Here is a 23,552-nt window from a genome sequence, read left to right on the forward strand (position 1 = left end):
ATGCAAGTTTTTAAATTAACTTTTTATTGATAAGTTGGGTTACTTCAGTCATTTCATTTATTCAACAATTTTAAGTTCAACTTCATGCAAACATGGTCTCTTTTGAATGCTTATCTTCAATGTAACTTTTAATAGGTTGGAAATAGGTTTAAAATGAATAGATGACCTTTTGAAACTATTATAAATATACCAGAAAAAATAAAATGGAATCAGACATTCTAAGTCATATAAAAAATTTAAGAGAGGGTGCAAGGGTGGTTCAGGGGTAGCATGCTCGCCTTTCATGCGGGAAACCTGGGTTCGATTCCTGGACCATGCACCGCCCTCCCCCCCCAAAAATTAAGAGAATATTACCAAATTTCCTTTAATAAGTGGATATATTAACCTAGTATCGTTTATTAGAAACTACTTGATTTCTATAAAATAAACACAAAACACTACATGTTATTTTAAAATATTTTCTTGACAGAAGTTTTCATCTAGTTTTAAGCTTTCAGGTCTCAAAACCTATTTGACTCTTCTTTTTAGAATTGTATCATTATAGAGAATGTTAACTACTATAGTTAATGTAGCTACAATTTATACTGTTTTCCCTCCCAACCTGTAAAAGACAAGGGATGAATAGTAGCACTAATGAGTAGTAACTCTGGGAAGGGGTAGGGGTGGTCAGAAACATCTCTGAGTTCTCTTTAAGAAGCTATTCGATGCAGTCAGCTTTCAGAACAACGCAATGGGAGCAGCGACTGTGAGGGCTGCAGCTATGACAGCCTGGCTTCCACTTCACTAGTGATCTCCACCTGACCAATGGTTCTAGTTGTTTCTCCACTGATGCTCAAAAGTAGTCTCCAGAGAAGAAAAGACTTAACGAAAGTTTGCTGGTCTGATTGTGTAAAAATGGGTTTTGGGTTAGATATATTAGAAACGTCAAGGAGGGAGGGAGATGGTGGACTAGGCCTTTTTTTGTTTGTTTTGTTTTATTGTTTTTGCCAAAGGAAAAAGTCTGGCCAATTCAACTGTATACCTTTAAAATAGCCTAATGGTTGAAAATGTGAAAGGCTCCTGCAGCCTGCAGCAAGTTAGATAAAAAGGCCAGGCATTGCAGTGCTGGGCTGGCAAAACAGTTGGGCAGCATGTGGTGGGAAATCCTTTGTGATCCTTCTTGGCTGTAACAGGCGGGGCAAACCGACTCATATATTAATCCTGGGCTTGGGGATGAAGTGTTACATTACAGACATCTGGGCCAGCCACCAAGAAACTGATTCTTAAATAAAGAGCTTCTTTTGTTTCATTTAACAAACAAGGAGTTGTGGGAAAACCAAAGCTTCTTATTAGTATTTTTTCCATGTCCCCTGTCTCATTACTATAGGAGTCTTGAGTCTATTAAGAGACTTACGAAGGTAGCAGCTGGTAACAATCAGAAAGGAAAACCCTATATTGCTGTTTTTTTTCTAACGTTCCCCTTTGTAGAACTGGAGTAAAGAGTAGTCCGATTTTCCACCTAATTGTTCATTCTAACTTACTATTCTTTAGTCCCTAGAATTCTCTAATATATGAGTAATTTAATATATTCAGAGAAAGCTATTTAACCCCATGTCAGCAAGGGTTACTTCAGTTTAGCATAAAAGCATAAAAAACTTTTAGAAGAAAACATATATTCATGTTAAACCCAAAATAAAAGCTTAAAGAAGAGTTTAAAGTTTGTTGGCACTAGCAGAAATGATGTTAGCATGCAGATGTACTCAATGTAATATATATTAATTTAAAATCCTTTTTAACCAAAATGTGTTTTCCCAACGTGAGCGTATCTCGTGTAAGGAATGCCCGTACATTGAGTCCCTTGGTAAAGACTACTGCATCACTTTAAAGCTAGTTATAACCATCATAAAATAGTAAGCACTAGAATATGAATTAAGAGACCTAGTTTCTTTTCTTGTCTCTGGGACCAACAAGCTTTGTGGCATTCAAACCCAATGACATAATAAATAAAATATTTTCCTTTTTATGATGACTGAATTAGCTGCCGTTGAGTGTCATTTACATAGATGGAAATATCATACAAACAAATATTCATGAAACATTGATATGCCTAAGATGTCTAACCAAATTAAATATTTTTTTAATTATAGAAGGTGTAGGTTTACAGAAAAAAAATTATGCACAACAGAGTTCCCATATGCCATCCGCTATTATTAAGACTTTACATTAGTGTGGTAACTTTGTTATAATTATAAAATAATGTTATAATTGTACCATTAACTAGAGTCCATAGTTTACATTTGGGTTCACTGCTTGTATTGTATGGCATATGGTTTGCTTGTTTTATTTTTTTTTTACTTTTTAGTCTACTACTATATATACAACCTGAAATTTCCACTATTACCATGTTCAATATATAATTCACAGGTGTCAAACATATTCACAATGTTGTACAATCCATTACCAAAACTGTTCCATCACCCCAATCAGAAATTCTGTACCAATTAAGTACTTATTTTTATTAGAGAAGTTGTGGGTTTACAGAACAAGCAGGCATAAAAGACAAGATTTCCATATACCATCCTATCATTAACACTTTGCATTGGAATGGAACATTTGTAACAACTGATGAAAGCAAATTTTTATAACTGTACTATTAACTACAGTTCACGGTTTAACTTATGGTTAATTGTTTGTATAGTGCAGTTCCATAGGCTTTTGCTAACTTTTAAAATTATTATCTGTTCCATGGGATTTTAAAAAATTACTGTATTACTATAGATATACCCTAACATTTCCACTTTTAAGCGCATCCAGATATATATTTCAGTACTGTTAATTACATTATTATTTACAACTGTCAATAGATAGAAGTAACCCAAGTGTCCATCAATTTATGAATGGATAAACAAAATGTAGAATATACATACAATATAATACAGTTAGGCCATAAAAAAGAACGAGCTTCTGAAACAAACAATATGGATGAACCTTGAAGACATAATGTTAAGTGAAATAAGAAACACAAAAGGACAAATATTGTTATGATCTCACTGATATGAAACAATTAGAATAAGCAAGATCATAGAGTCAGAATCAGGATATAGGTTGCCAGGGGACAGAGTGGTAACAGGGAATGGGAAGTTAAGGCTTAAAATGTACAGTGCTCCTATTTGGAACAATGGAAATGTTCTGGTAATAGATGGTGGTGATGGTAGCACAACATTGCATAACAAGAGGCTGTAAGAAGTAAAAGTGGTGTTACATACCAAAAAAAAATAAAATACTATAGTTCTGGCTTTTATAATTTCCCATATAGTTTCTTTACTGGAGGTCTTTATTTATGTCTACCGCATTCCACCATCTTGTATCTTTCCTTTCCATCTGAAGAACTCCCTTTAGTGCAGAAGGTAGTGCATATCTTATAGTGATGAACTTCCTCAGTTTTTGTTTATCTGGGAATGTATTATCTCCCTCACATTTGAGAGGCAATCTTGACACATAAAAAATTCTTGATTGGTAAACTGTTTTCTTTCAGCACTTTTAATATTTAATCCTTCTTGCCTTCATGCAATGAGATATTGGCACTTAATCTTACTGGGACCCCCATGTACATAATACCTTGCTTTTTCCTGCAGATTTCAGAACATTCTCCTTGCCTTTGGCATTCAGCAGTTTGACTAGGACACATCTGGGTGTGAATCTCATCAAGTTTATCCTGTTTGGATTTCGTTGGGCTTTTGGAGTGTGAATATTCAGATATTTTGTGAAAATTGGTAAGCTTTCTGCCAATGTTGCTTGAATATTTCTTCTGCCTCTTTCTCTCTTCTCCTTCTTGGACTCCCATCATGTTATGCTGGTACACTTGATGGTGTCCTACAGGTGTCATAGGCTCTGTTCACATTTTAAAATTCTTTCTTCTTTCTGCAGCTCAGTCTGAATGATTTCAATTGCCTCGTCTTTGAGTCACTGATTCCTTCTTCTGCAAGCTCCAATCTGCTATTAAAACCCTCTACAGAATTTTTTATTTCAGTTATTGTGGTCTTCAGCTCCATCATTTTGCTTTCTTTTAAAATTTTCTATCTCCTTATTGATATTTTAATTTTTTCATTCATTTTTTGTGATATCCTTTGGTTCTTTCTCCATGTTTCTTTTATCTCCTTGAGAATATTGAAGATCACTTTAAAATATATTTGTCCATTATGTCCAAAGTCTGTCCTTCATGGATTTTTATCTTGTTCCTTTGGATGGACTGCCATTTCCTATTTCTTTGCCTTGTAATCTTTTGTTACACACTGTACATTTTAATATTTTAAAATGTTAACTCTGGGATTTAGTCCCTGAGCTGTCTGTTCTTAAAGTTTGTAACCAATTAGAAATATGAGAGAAATTTTCTTAAGTGCCAGGAGATAACAAAACAAACCAATGCAAAAACAAACAAACAAACAAACAAACAAAAAAACCCCACTTTTCATAGTCTTTGCAAATTGACTTTTCATTGGCTATTGCTCTACCTCAGAGTTCAGTCCTGTCAAGAAGATCAGCCCAAGGTGAATGCAAAGTACAAAGTCTTCTTTGCTTTTCTAAGCCTATGTCTTGTCCTGGGCTTGTTTGCTCCTGGCCTTAAGAATTCTCCCATTTCAGACATTCAAATGCCCCTCTACTTCCTATGAAATAAATGTTCTTCTCCTCCTGGTGCTCTATGACTTAGAGCAGAATTTTTTGTCCCAGGCAACTTTATTTCTTACACTGCTTTAGCCAGCCATAAACTGCTCCTGTCTGTAGGGTAAGTTCTGGGAGGGCAGGGCTGAGATGTTTCCTGGTTTAGTCTTTCAGGCTGTCACCCCAATAAATTGGCACCAACATACAGCCACAATATGTGCACAGGGGTAACTTGCTACCCCCAGAACAGGGGCAGGGACCCACAGTGCAAGCCCAGGCTGGGACCACAATGTGCTGCTGATGGGGAGGGGTAGGGCCCAGCAAAGGTACATGAGTGTCTACCATTTTTAAAGCTGCATTTTCTTGATTGACCTTCTCTTAGTTACTGCAATCCTTGAACTGTTTTCCAAAATTTTGAATAAGATGGCTCTGCTGGGTTTTGCTAGTTGTTCAAAGATTCTGTAGGAGAATGGCACCATGGGGCACATCACATCACCATTTTGGTGAATCAAAACACCCCACTGCCTATTTGAAAGTATTATGTACCCCAGAAAAGACATGTTTCAATACTGATTGAATCTTGTGGGAGCAGCTGTATCTTTTTTTCATGGGCAGGCACCAGGAATCGAACCCTGGTCTCCAGCATGACAGGTGAGAATCCTGCCACTGAGCCACCATTGCACTGCCCAAGCAGTTGTTTCTTTTAATCCTCATTCAATAGTGTAGGAAGGATATTTTTTATTATATTATCTCCACAGAGCATGATCTTTTGATTAGATAGAAATGTGACTCCACCCATTCCAGGTGGGTCTTGATTCACTTACTGGAATACTTTAAAAGCAGAAACATTTGGGAAGAGCCAAAAATGACAGCGCTGACAGAAACTTCAGAGCAGAGCTGACACAGATTCCAACATCAGCCCTTCATGAATTAAAATATCTTTACCTGGATGCCTTAGTTTGGACATTTTTATAGGCTTAGAACTGTAAACTTGTAACTTATTAAATTCCTTTTTAAAAAATCCTTTCAAGTTCTGGTATAACACATTCCAGCAGCTTGCAAACTAAGCCACCAAGTATATATTAGAATCTGTAAAATAAGCATCCCTTTATGCTATTTTTCATGTGTAATTCCAACATGCTCGTTAAAAATATGTCTTTGGCTACATTCTTAACTCACATAAAAGGTCCTCTACCATTACATGTATCCAATGTATGAAAAACAGAATAAATAACAGGATGTAGAGCCAGTTTGTAAATGTGCAATCTGATTTCTTAACTGGGCTTTTAAATAGCTATTTGGAGTATTAATATCATCATATCTAATAAAATAACTCTTTCCTTACATATAGATTATGCTTAGGTCAAATGATATCTGAAAAGTTTTGACATGAATACTCCATTTTTTAAACTTATTCTTGTGTTTTAGGAAAAATACCTTTTAAAATATGTTTTAGTAAAAACTGAAATGTTATTTACAAGGATTCTTTTTCCTTCACATAGTGTTGTAACAGCATAAGAATTAGCTCTACACTGTCCAGAAATCTGTTGCAAAAATAAACCATCTCTACTGAGTGCATATGTAGAATGGAATGATTTCTAAATGTTGTGTTAATTTCTTTTCTTTTTTTTCGATTAATAAAAAAAAAAATAAATAAATAAATAAAAACCATCTCTGACAGCATTGATAACTTTAAACCTCACATGAATAACAGTGAAGCTTACTGGCTCTCATAAAATTCTGAAAGACATTTACCCACTTCTACTTGAAAAGCTCCAGTGACAGACTTCACACTACTTTGAAAGGTAGCCTAGTTCATTTTTAAAATATTTATTTTTAAAAATCCTTTCTGTATTTTGTGCTAAAATTTTTCTCCATTCAACTGTTACCCATCAATCCTAGTTCTTTCTCCTGGAATCATACACAACTGTTTTTCTTTCAAATGAGAGCCCTTCAAGATGGGTATCATTTTACATTAAGCCTTCTACTTTACTAGTCAAATAGCTAAAGTACATTCAACATTTCTCATTTCCCCATCATTCTTTCCTTCTCCTCTTACTTTTTTGCCTGAACGTCCCTTCTTTTCTCTCTTCCACAAACATTAGTTGAGTGGACACATCCAAATATAAGACATAAATGAGTTCTTAGACCCTCACTTTCTTGAACACCCTTTTCTGGATTTATTCCAGTTTGTCAACATCTCTTTTAAAATATGGCCCTCAGAAATGAACAAAATAGATGTCTCATCAGTTTGGAGTGCAAACTCTCAAAGAAACTCTCTTACTCTGAACACCATGCTTCTATTAATGCAATCAATCCCTTTTACCTCTGTCTAACTAAAAATGTTTCCCTTGACACCATTCCTCCAAATAGGTCTCTTTTGGCCTTTTTTTTTGGAGGGCAGGTGGATTTATAGACATGGATTTCTCTTCCCTACCATCACACAAACTATTGCTACAGAGTTCCTTAATAATTATGTATGAGTTGCCTTATTTACAGTATATCCTTTCCTTTTTAGGGAATTTGGTTCTAGCTTTAATTTTGGCCTAGTATTTTAACTTCATAAAAGATTAAAAGAAGTCCTTGTCCTAGAACATTGTATGGCTCATTTCCTATGGTTGCTGAGATAAGCTATTGCTTATCTGTTTATCTGACTCTTAGGTTTGGCCCCTGAAAAGATATTGTAATGTTGACCAGAAGGACTGTAAACAAACAAACTGATCCTTTATTGGATGGCTTTCAGTCCAAAATAAGTATCTCAATCACAACAGTAAAACACCTCCAAGTTGTAAAAATGGTTGGAAGTTTTCTTTTCCTTATTTTTGACTTATTGATTGGTTTATATAAGGAAAAAAAATAAATTCTTCATTAGCTACCCATGGATGTCATGAAGCTTGCTCTCCTTTTTTAGTTTTTTTTTATCTTAAAACAATATATTAAGGAGCTCTTAATTTCAGAATAACCCTCTCTCATTGATTTCATTATAGAAACTACAGATAGTAAAAATATATTCACCAGATAACAACTACTGCATCAGACACTTTACATATTAAGATCTCATATAATTCTCTCAATTGCCTTATAAGAGGTATTTTCATCCCCCTTTGTTAGATAAGGAAAAGGAGGCTTAGAGAAGTAAAGCAATTTACCCGATTTCATAGCGCTCGTATGTAAACAACTGATGACCATTGCTTGGAGGAATGCTACACTTTCTCACCTCTCACTCATGTGGTGGTTATTTTTAGCCAGCCCTGTGTGTGGTATGTGGGGGCAGGAAGACACTTAAGGCCATCATCAAAAGAAGGAGAATGGCATTCAGTGTGGTTCATTGCAAAGAATGAGAGTTTTACACAGTAGTTCTAGTCTTTGCTCTGCCACTAACTAGCTGTGTAACCTACTGCTCTTTAAGCAGTATCTTCTTATCTATAATGTGAGAATAATGATCCTAACTTCATAGTGTATAACTAGTGTTATACTATTGTAAATAGCAAATGATATATTTGTAAACTTCTGTCACAGGGCTTTATATAGAGTAGAAGCTTAAAAGACAACCATTTATTCATCTGCTCATTTATTCACCGGTCTGTATTTTCAAATCCCAATTAAGTGTCATGCTGCCATATCCTTATATCTCCCACTATCAAACCAAACGTAATGCTGCCATCATGTCTGGATAATCTAAAGGGAGTGATATCATATAGAAGAAATGTCCTTTTTAAAATCCATGCATGTTTCAATGGCAATGCCTTTAAAAAATACTACAAGGGGAAATGCAGCGGTGTTTTCATTTGTGTTTTTTTAGTCTTCCTTAAGACATTTTTTCCGACTATAACCTCTATCTTGTAAAAGTTCTAAAGCTTCATTTTTCTTTAAGATTTTAAATGATGCAGATTTATTTTCACATATTATATGAGAGGGATCTAATGGCATTTTGTCCCATATGGAAAGCCATTTGTCTCAACACCGTTTCTTAAACAGTCCTTTCCACACTGATTTGCAATGCGATCTCTATCTTACAGCAAGTTTCCATTTATGCACTGGACATTCCCCTTTGCCTCATTGTTCTAGTTGTCTATTCAGAACTCTTTCCACATCACTATAGCAAAACTAAAGATGTATTCCTCTTGTAAAGATCATGAATTGGAAGTCAAAAGATCTGTGCTCTGGTTTTTAGTTTGACACAGACGTGTTAGAGAAATTATTCACTCTTTTCTTTTTTGCCACCTGCATTATAGGGTTTATAATATGTGACTACTTGGTTCCTTCACAAGGTTGAGGTTTTATCTGTTAAAGAACTTCAAGGTCATGAGAAAACTTTTCTTATACTACTGATTCACTCTCCTAATAGCTGCCAGAAGTAATTTTTAACATATTTTATACATTTGCATAAACATTTCCATCCAGAATAATAAAAAGTGGATGAGAATGGAATAGAGCCTCTATAGGGCCTCAGCAATCTAGGATTAAATCTCTGTTTTTTTTCTTATTGCATCAACAAGATCATGAGAAATCTTGGGAATTTAATTGCAGATATCACATATATTTTCATAGCAACAACAAAAAAGAAAACTAAATATCCCTCCTATAACTACAAAATATATAGAATTCAAGATATCTTTGCTTCTGGCAAGCTGGCCTTTAGCACTTTGTTCATGAAAGTAATTTTAAAAAATGTTTGTATTGAAAAATAACCACACACATACAATCCAACCATATTATACAATCAATGGCTAGCAATATCATCACACAGTTGTGTGTTCTTCACCAAGATGATTTTTTTTTAATTTATTAATTAAAAAAATTTAACAAATGAAATATAACATTAACATAGATAATCAGTAATTCACAATATCATCACTTAGTTGCATATTCATCCTTTCTTAGAATATTTGCATCCATTCAGAAAAAGAAATAAAGACAATAGAAAAAGAAATAAAACGAAAACAGAAAAAAAAAATTATACCTACCTACCATACCCCTTACCCTCGCTTTCACTGATCTCTAGCATTTCAAACTAAATTTATTTTAACATTTGTGCCCCCTATTATCTATTTTTATTCCATATGTTCTACTCATTTGTTGACAAGGTAGATAAAAGGAGCAACAATCACAAGGTTTCACAATCACACAGTCACATTGTGAAAGCTATATCATTATTCAATCATCCTCAAGAAACATGGCTACTGGAACACAATTCAATAGTTTCAGGTACTTCCCTCCAGTCACTCCAGTACACCATAAACTAAAAAGGGATGTCTGTATAATAAGTAAGAATAACCTCCAGGATAACCTCTTGACACTGTTTGAAATCTCTCAGCCACTAAAACTTTATTTTGTCTTATTTCTCTCTTCCCCCTTTTGATCAAGAAGATTTCATGAAAGTAATTTGGAAACTTGTTGATAAATATCATTTCAGGCTGACTTCTGGAAAGGAACGATAAATACTGATGAAATTCTTGTATGAAAACCTTAGTTTTTTAAAAAACTTCATTAACTATTGAGCTTTACAAATGGCTAAAATGACAGTTGAATTTTATGCTCTTTTTGCTCATTTTTTTAAAAATCATATTTCCCCAAAGCTAGTATATTCTATTTAAATGAACTAGGTCAAGGAATAATTGAACTGATAAAGAGTTCCTGAAGAGAGGAAATCTAGAGGAACTGAAGTTTAAAAATGTATATCTCCCCCCATTTAAGAAAAGATATATATTTTTTATGTGTGTGTATGTGTGTGTGTGTGTGTATCTTCTACTCCATTATTTGGCATATTTTACTAAATGGCTTTCCTGGTACCCACAGCTAAGGAGCAATTACCCAGTTTCTTCTTGATGCATCGATCATTCTCATCATAAAAAGCTATCATACACACACACACATTAAAAATATGTATCTTTTCAGCCCAAGGAGTTTGACCTTGTATTCCTCAAGATAATTTACATTTTCTTTTCAGTTACTAGAAAACAACTTTGCACAAAAATTGTTCTTGTGCAGAAACTCCACAAAATAAAAAAGATAACAGAACGAAGTTGAAGCCTTGAAAATTAATATTACTCTTTAAGTGGGGCTTTCTCAAAAAAAAATATGGTTCAAAGAATACCTATCCAATTACCTTGCCTTCAATAAAAAATTTCTGATTACATTTAAATTCTATAAACTTCCTCTTCTCCCCTGCATATATGATCCCTCTTCTCCTGCTATATATTTATCCTCTTTTAAAAAACTTTCTAACATGTTACATAATGCTCTTACTTACTATGTTTTGGTTTACTGATTCTGATTCCTCCTCTAGAAAGTAAGCATGAATCTTTGACTAGCTTGTTCATGGATGCATTGTAAACACCTAGAATACTGTCTGGCACATGAATATGTAAATGAATAAACACTTATTCATGAATTTTTTAAAGATTTCATGAATACTTTTTGAATAAATTAAAAAAAACAATATTATATAGAAAATACTATTAAAATAGTTCTAAACAATTCAGAATGTCTCTTCCCTAGTTTTTTCAGGGAAACTTCATGTTGATAACTTTTTGTGCGTGTGTGCTATATGGCCAGGGTCACATTTCATTCTTTTTCCATGTAAGAATTCTGCACTACAGCACCATTTGTTGAACTTTTGTTTGTTTGCTTTTTCTTTCTTTGCGTTTTTTATTTGTTTTTTTTTTGGGAAGTGTATGGGCTGGGAATTGAACCCAGGTCTCCAGCACGGCAGGCAAAAATTCTATCACTGAACTACCCTTGCACCCCCAATGATAGCTTTTTATGATGAGACTCATCGATGCATCAAGAAGAAACTGGATAATTGCTCCTCAGCTGTGGGTACCAGGAAAACCATTTAGTAAAATGTGCCAAAAAATGGAGTAGAAGATAAGACATAGGTATAAAATGGGTTTGAATCCCTAATCCAACCCTTACTAGCTGTATGACTCTAAATAATAAAAAATCTCTGAATCTCAATTCCTTATCTATAAAATGAGAATAATAATTGCCATTTCACACATCTGTTAATTTATTCAAGTATTCTCTGTGTCTACTATATGTAGGCACCAATTTAGTGCTGAAATTACAGTGATCAGAAAACAGTTTTTGCCCTTACAGAGTTTACATTGCATTGAGAGAGACTGTGGTAGTTTGAAGGTATATGCACTCCAGAAAAATATGTTCTTTAACTTTAATCCATTCTCGTGTATGCGTGTGTGTGAAACCATTATAAGTAAGACCCTTTAATGAGGTTATTTCAGTTAAGAGAATGTGGCTCACATGCCCTCGATCAAGAGGGCATTTTGTAGGTAGCAGAGAAGCTTAGACAACCTATAGGTATGCCTAAGAGTTACTTGTGGAGGACCTCTTTTGTTGCTCAGATGTGGCCTCTCTCTTTCTCTAAGTCCAACTCTGCAAGTGAAGTCATTGCCCTTCCCCCATGTGGGACATGACATCCAGGGGTAAAAGTCTCCCTAGAGATGAGGGAGATGATTTCCAGGGATGAATCCAGACCTGGCACCGTGGGATCAACAATTCCATCCTGACCAAAAGGGGAAAAAGAAGTGTAATTAATAAAGTATCAGTGGCAGAGAGAGTTCGAATAGAATCGGGAGGCTACTCTGGAGGTTGTTCTTATGCAAGCTTCAGTTAGACTTTGCTATCTATCATAACCTGCCAACCCCCAATCAGAACCATTTCAACCAATCCTAAAGAATACCTAGGGTAATATATAAGATTCCACAAGGGTTCTATGCACTAGAGTAATGTTCATGAAACATACAACCTCCAGATGGGTCCCCGGTCCAGATAAGTCCTGAAACCTAGCCCAGCCTCTCCAGAACATCAAATAGTTCCATCTCCCTACCCCAAATTAGTGACAGATCCTTCCAATATGAAAAATTTAGAATGGCCATAGCCCAAACACCCCTAAAGAGACAGATGGAAAGATCAATGGTGATGGTGGAGTTATAAAGAGAAGATAGTATTTAACAAATGAATATGAATGCTAAATCGTTAAATTGGTATCTCTTTTAGTCTACAGTATTTTAGAACAGCTAGAAGTAAAAACCTAAAATTGTGGGATTGTAACCCATGTCAAACTCTGAAATATGTTCTACAACTAATTGTGGTGCTGTGCTTTGAAATTTATAGCTGTTTTGATTATGTTATTTTTCACAAAAAAGGAGAAAAAGTTGATTGTGATGATAAAAAAATATTCAAGCCTTCGAGCCTCCTATATTTTGGAGCAGTTAGAAGGAAAAATAGGAGAGGATCATAGCTCACGACAAACTCTGGGATCTGTCCTGTAACTACCTGTTGAAGAGAGATGTTTTAGTTTGCTAGCTGCCAGCAATATTGAATGAGGATTGTTCTTGTTTGCTAGCTTGATATACCAGAAATGGAATGGCTTTTAAAAGGGGAATTTAATAAGTTGCTAGTTTACAGTTCTAAGGCTGAGAAAATGTCTGAATTAAACAAGTCTATAGAAACGTCCAATCTAAGGCATCCATGGAAAGATAACTTGGTTCAAGAAGGCCAATGAAGTTCAGGGTTTCTCTCTCAAGTGGAAGGGCACATGGTGAACAGTTTCTCTTCTCATCTGGAAAGGCACATGGTGAACACAGTGAGGGTTCCTCTCTCATCTGGAAGGGCACATGGCAAGCATGGCATCATCTGCTAGCTTCTTCTCCTGGCTTCCTGTTTCATGAAGCACCCCGGGAGGCATTTTCCTTCTTCATCATCAAAGGTCGCTGGCTGGTAGACTCTGCTTCTTGTGGCTATGTCGTCTGCTCTGCTGTCTCTGAATCGCTCATTCTCCAAAATGTTTCCTCTTTTATAGGACTTCAGAAACTAATCAAGACCCACCCAAATGTGTGGAGACATGCCTCTACCTAACCCAGTTTAACAACCACTCTTGATTAAATTACATCTCCACAGAGATTATCTAATTACAGTTTCAAACATACAGTACTGAATAGGGATTAGAAGAAACGACTGCCTTTACAAAATGGGATTAGGATTAAAACATGGCTTTTCTAGGACACATACATCATTTCAAACCAGCACAAGAGCTTTGAAAACTATTGCTTTTCATTCTTTGCTTTGTATATATGTTACACTATACAATAAAAAAAGAGAGAGGAGAGAATGTAGTCCAGAATAACCATGATGGCTCTTTGTAATCTTATTAATGGAGACCTTTATAAGCAGTGTGAAATTCAGACACAGAGAGAAAGCCACAGGACGCAAGAGGCTGCACATCGAGGGAACCAAGAAGAGAAGGGAAAGACCTGGAGATGCTGCCACGTGCCTTGCCTTTCCATATAATAAACTAAGGACCAAGAATCACCAGCAGCCAGTCCCAGAATGCCACAGTCCTAGGGGAGAAAGCATCACTTTCATGATGCCCTGGTTTGGATGTTTGTTTAGTCTCAAAATCATAAATTCCCATAGTTAAAGTGAATCCATTTTATGGTATTTACTTGAGTAGCCTAGGATATTGTGCTGGTTTGAAACTATTCTGTACCCAAGAAAAGTCATGTTCTTTTAATCCTAATCCAGTCTTGTGGGGGCAGACCTACTGTTTGGGTGGGATCTTTTGATTAGGCTGTTTCCACGGAGATGTGACAAACCCATTGGTGTGCCATTAGATTACTTCCATGGAGTGGTAACCTGCCCATTCAAGGCAGGTTTTAATTATTTACTGGAATCCTTGAAAGAGTTGACACAGAGAGATGAAACCAGATGGAGATGCTTGGAGAACTGACTTGGAGAACAGAGAAAGGAAACCAAAACACAGACATATGGTGATGCCAAGCTAAGAGAAGAAACCCAGAGTTTGCCCTGGAGAAGCAAAGTAAGGGCCCATAGAAGCTCAGAGAGGAAGCACCAGAACCAGGAGGTGCATGTAATGAAATCTGGGAGCAAAGGGCCAGCAGACATTGCCATTGCCTTCCCATGTGACAAAGAAACCCTAGAAGTGATCAGGCTTTCTAAAGTGAAGGCATACTCTTGTCAATAACTTAATTTGAACATTTTCATGGTCTTAGAACTATAAATCTGCAACCTGATAAATCCCCTTTGTAAAAGCCAATCCATTTCTGGTATATTGCATTCCGGCAGCATTACCAAACAAAAACAGATTTTGGTACTAGAAAAGTACGGTGCTGTTATTGCAAATACCAAAAATGTGGAAATGGCTTTGGAAATAGGTAATGGGTAGAGGCTGGGAGAACTGTGAGGTGCTTGACAGAAAAGGCCTGGGTGGCTTTGAAGAGACTGTTGATAGAAATACGGATGCTAGAGGTACTTAAAATGAGGACTTAGAAGGAAATGACGAATGTGTTATTGGAAACTGGAGGAAAGGTGACCCTTCTTTTAAAATGGCAAAGAACTTAGCAAAATCGAGTTCTGATGTTGGATGGAAGGCAGAACTTGAAAGCAATGAACTCGAATATTTAGCTGAAGAGCTATCCAAGTTAAGGGTAGAAAGTGCAGCCTGGGTTCTCCTTGTAGCTTGTGGTAAAAATGTGAGAGGAAAGGGACAAGCTGAGAACTGAAAGCCTGGGCAAAACCCAGAAAATGATGGTTTGAAAAATTCTGAGTTTCCAGAAAGTGAGTCCCCAGAGAATAGTGCTCGATATAAGAGCCTACCTGAACACAAAACCAGTCAGCCATTTACATGTAAGTCAGAAGTGGAAATGCAGTTATCCAGGAAGGGTCTGTGGAAAGTTATTTTGTCTGATGGTTTGGACCTCTGGGAACTATAGGAAAAACTGACAAGGTGTTTTTGTGGGTTTTTTTTTTTTGGCGCTTAATTTGTATGAATAAAACCATAACTAGCCTGGACTAAAACACACAGATATAGGAAAAATTGATGGAAAAATCACTTCAAGGGCAGAACCATGGAAGCTAAGGTCTAAATTGAACACATATTCTTAGGCCCAGAGAATGGCCCCACTCATGTATGTGGAGAGTGTGAGTCTGCCCTGGTGTTTGGAGATGGAGGTCTTCAACCCTGTTGTTTCAGAATAGTGCTGCCAACTCAATCCTCAGAGAGGGTAGAGCCTGTGTCCTGGGGACTGCAGAGAGTGTGGCCCCCACCCCAGTGCTCTGAGAGGGGGAGCCTGGCAGCCATCCTGATGCTTAGAATAGGTGGAACCTTCACTCCAGTATTTGGAGAAAACATGACAACTAAGCAAGCACTTGGAAGAGGTGGAACTGCCACTGCATGCAAAACCTGGATCCATAGATGATTCCCAGAGTTTGAAATCTAATGGAGTTTGCCTTGTGGGTTTTCAGAATTGTTGGGGATCCATGAGTCCCCTTTCCCCTCCAATTCTCCCTAGGGTATGGGAATGTTGATCCTATACCTGTCACTCCATTGTATATCAGAAGCTGGTAACTTGGTCTGTAGGTCTCATAGGTCCAGAAATGAAGGGGAATTGCACCCTAGGAAAGGCCACACTCATAACTGATTTTGATGAGACTTTGTACCAAGCATTGTTTCTGAAATGACTTAAGGCTTTTGGACTATTGTGATGGAATGAATTTTGCACATAGAAGAACATGTCTTTTTGGGGTCTAGAGGGTGAATGCTGTGGCTTGAAGTCTTATGTACTCCGGGAAAACATGTTCTTACATGTAACCCATTCTTGTGTGTTTGAACACATTGTAAGTAGTACTTTTTGATGAGGATACTTCAGTTATGAAGGTGAAGCCCTCCTCAATCAGGGTGGGTCTTAATCCTATTACTGGAGTCCTTTATAAACAGAGTGAAATTCAGACAGAGAGAGGAAGCACAGGAAACAAGAGGCTGGACTTTGACGGAACCCAGAAGATAAGGGAGAGACTACCATATTGTGCCTTGCTATGTGACAAAGTAAGGACCAAAACACCACAATCTTCAGGGAGAAAGCATGGTTTATGATGCCTTTATTTGTACTTTCTCTTAGCTTCAAAATTTTAAGCTAATATACTCATATTGTTAAGCCTTCTATTTCATGGTATTTGCTTGAGCAGCCTAGGATACTAAAACAGATAGATAATAAAACAATAAACAAAGATAATAATTAAGCCACTAACTAAATAACATGCAACTGAGATTTTTCGGTGAAAGCTCTTCTTTAAGTTGAAAACTATTATGCAAACATATATCACTACCATCATTAAGGTTACTAGAAAGTTCCTTTAAAGTTGCTCAGAAGCTGCAGATATGATTCTATTTCATTTTCAAATGAGCTGACAGAGAGTAAAGCCATTCAAGACAAAATAATTCAACCAAGTAGGAAACAATTTTATCATGAGCTTCTATCAGTGACTTTGTCCAGTTGGTTCAAAGCACCCTCTGCCTTGTCTTCAATCAGACCCCTAGACAGCAACTTCACTCTAGCTAAGCAGGTCTGTTCACAGCCTGTGCCAGTTTGAAGCTATTGTGTACCCAAGAAAAGTAACATTCTTTAATCCTCATTCACTATTGCTGGGTGGGATAATTTTTATTGTTTCCATGGAAATGTGGCCTGCTCAATTGTTGAGTGGCAACTTCTGCTTAGGTGGTTTCCATGGAGATGTGTCTCTACCCATTCAAAGTGTGGTCACTTACTGGAGCCCTTTAAGAGGGAACCATTTTGGGAAATGCTTTAGTGCCCACAGAGCTATACAGCCAGAGATCTTTGGCGATGCCGAGGGAAAAGGCCCCCAGGGAAGCCTTATGAAATGAGGAGAGAAAGTTAGCAGACATTGCCATGTGCCTTCCCAGCTGAGAAAGAAACTCTGAACTTCATCAGCTCTTTCTTTGGAGTTAAGGTATCTTTCTCCAGATGCTTTAATTTGGACATTTCTATGGCCTTAGAACTGTAAACCTGCAACTTAATAAGTTCCCTTTTTAAAAGCTGTTCCATTTCTGGTATATTGCATTCCAGCAGCTTTAGCAAACTAAAATACTGCCCTCAGCATGTCTTCCACTTTTTCCACCTATCTTTGGTAATCTTAGCCTCTACTAACATTGTCCTTTCCTAGAGCATTCCATGTAAGTTCCCTTTCTTCACTGACTTTGGTCTTACCCATAGCTTTAATGTCTAACCCACTTCCACTACTTCTAATCTGAGGGGGGAAAGGTAGGAAAAGAAGCTATGTTTATATATGTATGTACTCTTTCCTCTTTAATTCTAATATAGTGTACAAATTCTATAATTTTCCATATTTAAGGCTTTACATCACCGAAATTCTGAAGACCTCATATTTCCCACCCAGAGTGAGAAAGGCAGAGGGTGGAAGATACATTTTCTTTTTGGGTAAAATTTTAGGGATTGAGGCATTAGATTCAACACTATTAAGAGGCTCAAAACATAGATAATGCAATATACACGACTGGACAAATTTTTAAGGTTTAGTTTCATTATGTGGAATTCTCGGGTTATTGTAAAGTTGTAATTGAAATTCACAGAACAATTTTCATAATACATCCAGTTTTATGAGTGCATTTACTGGGAAGATCTATTTAATAAAAGAACTGTTTTGAAACAAGCACATAGTTTAGTTTTCTATTTTTTACTACTCTAACAGAACTCCATTTATAATAGCCACTAAAAGAATCAAATATAGAGGAATAAATCTAAACAAGGATGTAAAGGGCTTGCACATAGATGTGATGGTTTGAATGTTTTATGTATGCCCAAAAAGACCATTGCTGTGGGGACAGACCTATTGTGGGTGCGACTTTCTGGTTAGGCTATTTCAATTGAGATGTGACCAGCCCACTCAAGGTGAGTCTTAATCCTTCACTGGGGTCCTTTATGAGAGGATAAAAGGCAGGTTAAATACTAAAGCACAGAGAGACTTGCCCAGAGACATCTGGAGACAGCCATTAAAACCAAAACCAGAAGAGAAGGACCAGCAGACTCATCATGTGCCCTCCCATATGACAGAGGAACCCCAGATGCCAGGAGTCTGTCCTTTAAAAAGGTACCTTCCTCTTAATGCCTAAATTTGGACATTTTCATGGCCTTAGAATTGTAAATTTGTAACCTAACAAAACCCCATTGAAAAAGCCAACACATTTCTGGTATATGGTATTCTAGCAGATTTAAGCAAATCTAAACAACAGAAAACTCAAAAATTTGCTAAAAGAAATAAAAGAAGACCTAAATAAGTGGAAAGACTCCAAATTCAAGGACTGAAAGACTAAATATTATTAATATGTGTGCCAGTTTGAATCTGTGGTGGACCCCAGAAAAGCCAAGTCCTTTAATCCTCATTCAGTATTGCTGGCTGGGAGCTTTTTGATCGTTCCCATGGAGATGTGACATACCTGATTGTGGGTGGTAACTTTTTGATTAGAGGGAGATGTGCCTTCACTCATTCCAGGTGGGCCCTGACTGGAATCCTTTAAAGGAGGAAACATTTTGGAGAAAGTCCCCTTTTTAGAGCCATGACAGAGTCCACGCAACCAGAGACCTTTGGAGATGAAGGAGAAAACACCCCCAGAACAGCTTCATGAAACAATAAACCTGGAGAGACAACTAGCAGATGTCTCCATGTTCATCATGTGCCTTTCCAGTTGAGAGAAAAACCCTGAACTCAACCGGCCTTCCTCGAATGATGGTAACCTTTTGTTGGTGCCTTAATTTGGACATTTCTATAGATTTGCTTTAATTTGGACAATTTCACAGACTCAGAACTGTAAACTTGCAACTTAATAAATTTCCCCTTTTAAAAGCCATTTCATTTCTGGTATATCGCATTCTGGGAGCTAAAAAAATTAGAATTATGTCAATTCTACCCAAAGCAATTTATAGATTAAATACAATCCCAATCAACAGCTTTCTCTGTAGAACTGGAAAATTCAATCATCTAATTTATAAGGAGCCTCAAATAGCTGAAGCCATCTTTAAAAGAAGAATGAAGATGGAGGACTTATATTTCCTTATATTAAACTTATTACAATGCCACAGTAATCAAAGCATGGTATTCATACAGGACAGATATACAGAACTAAGAGTTCAGAAATCAACTCTCACATCTATAGCCAACCGATTTTTGACAAGGGTGCCAAATCCACCCAATTGGAAAAGAATAGCCTCTTCAACAAATGGTGCTGGGAAAACTGGATATCCATATACAAAAAAATGATGGTAAGCACCTACCTTACAACATATACAATAATCAACTCAAGATGGCTCAAAATCTAAATATAAGAACCAGAACTATAAAACCCCTAGAAGAAAACACAGAGAAGCATCTTCAGAACCTTGTATTAGGCAACAATTTCTTATAGTTTACACTCAAAGCAAGAGTAACAAAAGAAAAAATAAATAAGTGGGGCTTATCAAAAGTAAAAATGTTCATACCTGAAAGGTCTTTATCATGAAAGTAAAAAGACAATTTAAAGAATGGGAAAAAATATTTGGAAATTGTGCTGGTTTGAAAGGATGTATGGACCCTAGAAAAGCCATGTTTTAATCAAAATCTCATTTCACGAAGGTAGAATAATCCCTATTCAATACTGTTTGTTTGAAACTATAATCAGATCATCTCCCTGGATGATGTGATTTAGTCAAGAGTGGTCGTTATGATGGATTAGATGATGGATGACATGTATCCACCCATTTGGGTGGGTCTTGGTTGGTCTACTGGAGTCCTATAAAAGAGGAAACATTTTGGAGAATGGGAGATTCAGAGACAGCAGAGAAGAATGACACAGCCATGAGAAGCAGAGAGCCCACAAGCCAGTGACCTTTGGAGATGAAGAAGAAAAATGCCTCCCGGGGAGCTTCATGAAATAGGAGGCCAGGAGAGAAAGCTAGCAGATGATGCCGTGTTCACCATGTGCCCTTCCAGCTGAGAGGCAAGCCCTGACTGTGTTCGCCATATGCCTTCTCACTTGAGAGAGAAACCCTGAACTTCATCAGCCTTCTTGAACCAAGGTATCTTTCCCTGGATGCCTTTGATTGGACATTTCTATAGACTTGTTTTAATTGGGACATTTTCTTGGCTTTAGAACTGTAAATAGCAACTTATTAAATTCCCCTTTTTAATAGCCATTCTGTTTCTGGTATATTGCATTCCAGCAGCTAGCAAGCTAGAACAGAAATTACATATCTGTTAAGTGTTTAATATTCAGAATATGAAGAAATCCTACAACTTGACAACAAAGAGACACACAACCCAAATAAAAAGTGGGCAAAATAGTTGTATAGACATTTCTCCAAAGAAGACGTGCAAATAGCCTAAAAGCACATGAAAAGATGCACAAAATCATTAACTATTAAGGAAATGCAAATCAAATCTACAAAGATACCATTTCACATCTACTAGAATAATCACTAGAATTAAAAAAAACAGGAAATTATAAGTATTGGAATTGATATGGAGAAACAGGAACACTCATTCATTGCTGGACTGAATGTAAAATGGTATAGCTGTTTTACAACTGGAAAACGGTTTGGCAGTTCCTCAGAAAGGTAAGTATAGAATTATTTTATGACCCAGCAATCCTACTTCTAGGTATATCCCCAAAAGAATTGAAGGCAGGGACTCAGATATTTTCACACCAATGTCCACAGAGGCATTATTCACAATTGTCAAAGATGGAAGCAACCCAAGTGTTCATCAACCAATTAATGAATAAACAAAATGTGGATTATTAGGTTATAAAAAGAAATGAAATTCTGATACATGAAACAACATAGATGAACCCTGAAGACATCATACTGAAACAAACCAGACACAAAAGGACTAATACTGTATGAGCCAATGGAAACAATTAGCATAAGGAAATTCATAGAGCCAGAAAGTAGAACATAGGTTACCAGGGGCCTGGTGGAGATACGGAATGGGGAGTTAATGCTTAAATTATACACAGTTTCTATTTGGGGTGAGGGATAAGTTTGGTAATAGATGGTGGTGATGGTGGCACAAAGGTATGAATGTAATTAACAGCACTGAATTATATATTTGAACGTGGTTAAAATGGGAAATACTAGGTTGTATATATGTTACTAAAATAAAAATTGAAAAAAAAGGACAGGAATGTACAACAGAAATAGGAAACTGCAAAAACCATGGAGAACTACTAGTACAATTATAATTCATTCTTTCATCCCTTGTAACAAATACCCACACTAATACAAGGTGTTAATAATAGGGAGGAGAGTAAATGGGAATTCTTTATTTTCTGTATGATTTTTCTGTAAACCTGCCACTTCTCTAATTTGAAAAAAAAATCACCAAGGAGGCAGGGAGACAATAACAATAAAAATCAATGAAACTAGTGAGGTTGTTTTACTGTGGTAAGTTTGAAACAGATTTCAAGTAGTAAATTTCAAAATGACTTATGACACATGCTATTTCTTTTTAGGAGTTGGAATAGAGAAAAGGCCAAAGGAAAAGGATAAAGCCTTCCCCGAAAATTCGATGAATAACAATTTCTCAGCCTTATGAAGCATGATATGGGTATTTTTCCAATAGCCCAAATCATCCTCCCTCTGAAGCATAACTTCACAACTGGCATTAAAACAGTCCTGAAATCTACATTTTTGATAGCCAAGGAAGCTGCTGGCTTCAAGAGAAAGTCTTCCTTTTAACAATTTAGTGGAAGCCTCTGGAATAGAAGCACAGGGGGTCAAGGTCTAATCTTGCTTCCTCTTTCTTACTACTATGCCTTGGAAAACTTCACCCAGTTCTCCCAGAGACAGTGGAGAAACCAGGAAAAGTGAAAATGGCCTGATTTCATTTTTGCATTATGTATACACTCTGTCTTCTTCAAAGGCTTAATTTTTTTTTTTTTTTTTTTTTTTTTGCATGGGCAGGCACTGAGAATCAAACCTGGGTCTCCAGAATGGCAGGCGAAAACTCTGCCTGCTGAGCCACCATGGCCCACTTGAGTTAATTTTTAATCTAACCTCTCAGTAAATAAACCTTTTTTTTAGACCAGAAAGAAGCGTTTATATTTCTCTAACTAAGGAAACAGTATTAAAGATGGAAAATAACCTTGATATACTGTACTGCAAAGCACAGTTTCCCGCTATGCCACTAATAGAGAGGAAAGGAGCCTGGGAAGAGGCAGGAAGAAGCAATGTAACTCTATTGGGGAGATTCATTAAGTTCCAGGAGATGATCTAGGTGTAATGTCCAGTAGGCTACTGGAATCACATGATTCTGTGCTAGTTATGACGGTTGCTGCTGACATTCCCAGGAACCCTGTGAAGTTCATCAACCACTGCTCCCAAGCATGACTGGGCAAGGGGCATCTTTTCAAGGAAGAGAACCCCAAGGCCAAAGGTTCCACCTGCCTCCATCTCCTCTGAGTGCTGGCGTCTTCTCAGGGTCAACAGGTCACTCCCCAATGCTTGAGTCCACAGTGTTTAAGAGACCTACAGGCCTTTCTTCTCCCATCTCCAAGACCTAAAGATGTCTCCAAAGCACTTCTCCTCTCCTCTCCCCTTCCAGTTCACCTGATTTTCAACGTGATCTTCACTCACAAAAGACCAATGGGTCAGAAAGTGGGAAGTCACCTCGCTGACATCTGCTGGTCTCTTGATCCTGGATTCTGTTACTTTCAGTCTCTGTCTGCGTGTGGGTTCCTTACTTTGCTTCTCCGGGGCTGTCTTTCATCTATCTCTTGGCTTCCCTTGGCTCTTTCCAGGTTCTGGATTGTTTAATGTCACATGGCAAGGGCTTTTGGGCTCCAAGCAACTCCAAACCATCTGTGTCTACATCTCTGTCAGCTCTATCATGAAGTTTTCGGCTCTGAGCCATCTGTTGTCTCTCTGGACTCTGTCCTTTCCGCTGTTTCTAATAGTCAATAAACTTTTGACCCTGTCAAAAAATAAATGTGCCCCAGAGTAGCCATAATATGTTAAATTCATAGATCCCATTAACCATGCAGTAAAATAAATATGTTTAAATTTTAATGTATTGGAAATAAACTC

General features: G+C 36.9%; 1 protein-coding gene across 2 annotated transcripts in view; it reads right to left on the reverse strand.

Moving 5' to 3' along the window:
* The window catches only part of ELOVL2 (ELOVL fatty acid elongase 2), a 107,637-nt gene that overhangs the window by 78,040 nt on the left and 6,045 nt on the right, over positions 1–23,552 (reverse strand). The window lies entirely within an intron of this gene.

The sequence above is a fragment of the Tamandua tetradactyla genome, chromosome 25 (genome assembly GCF_023851605.1).
Source record: "Tamandua tetradactyla isolate mTamTet1 chromosome 25, mTamTet1.pri, whole genome shotgun sequence".
Taxonomy (NCBI): domain Eukaryota; kingdom Metazoa; phylum Chordata; class Mammalia; order Pilosa; family Myrmecophagidae; genus Tamandua; species Tamandua tetradactyla.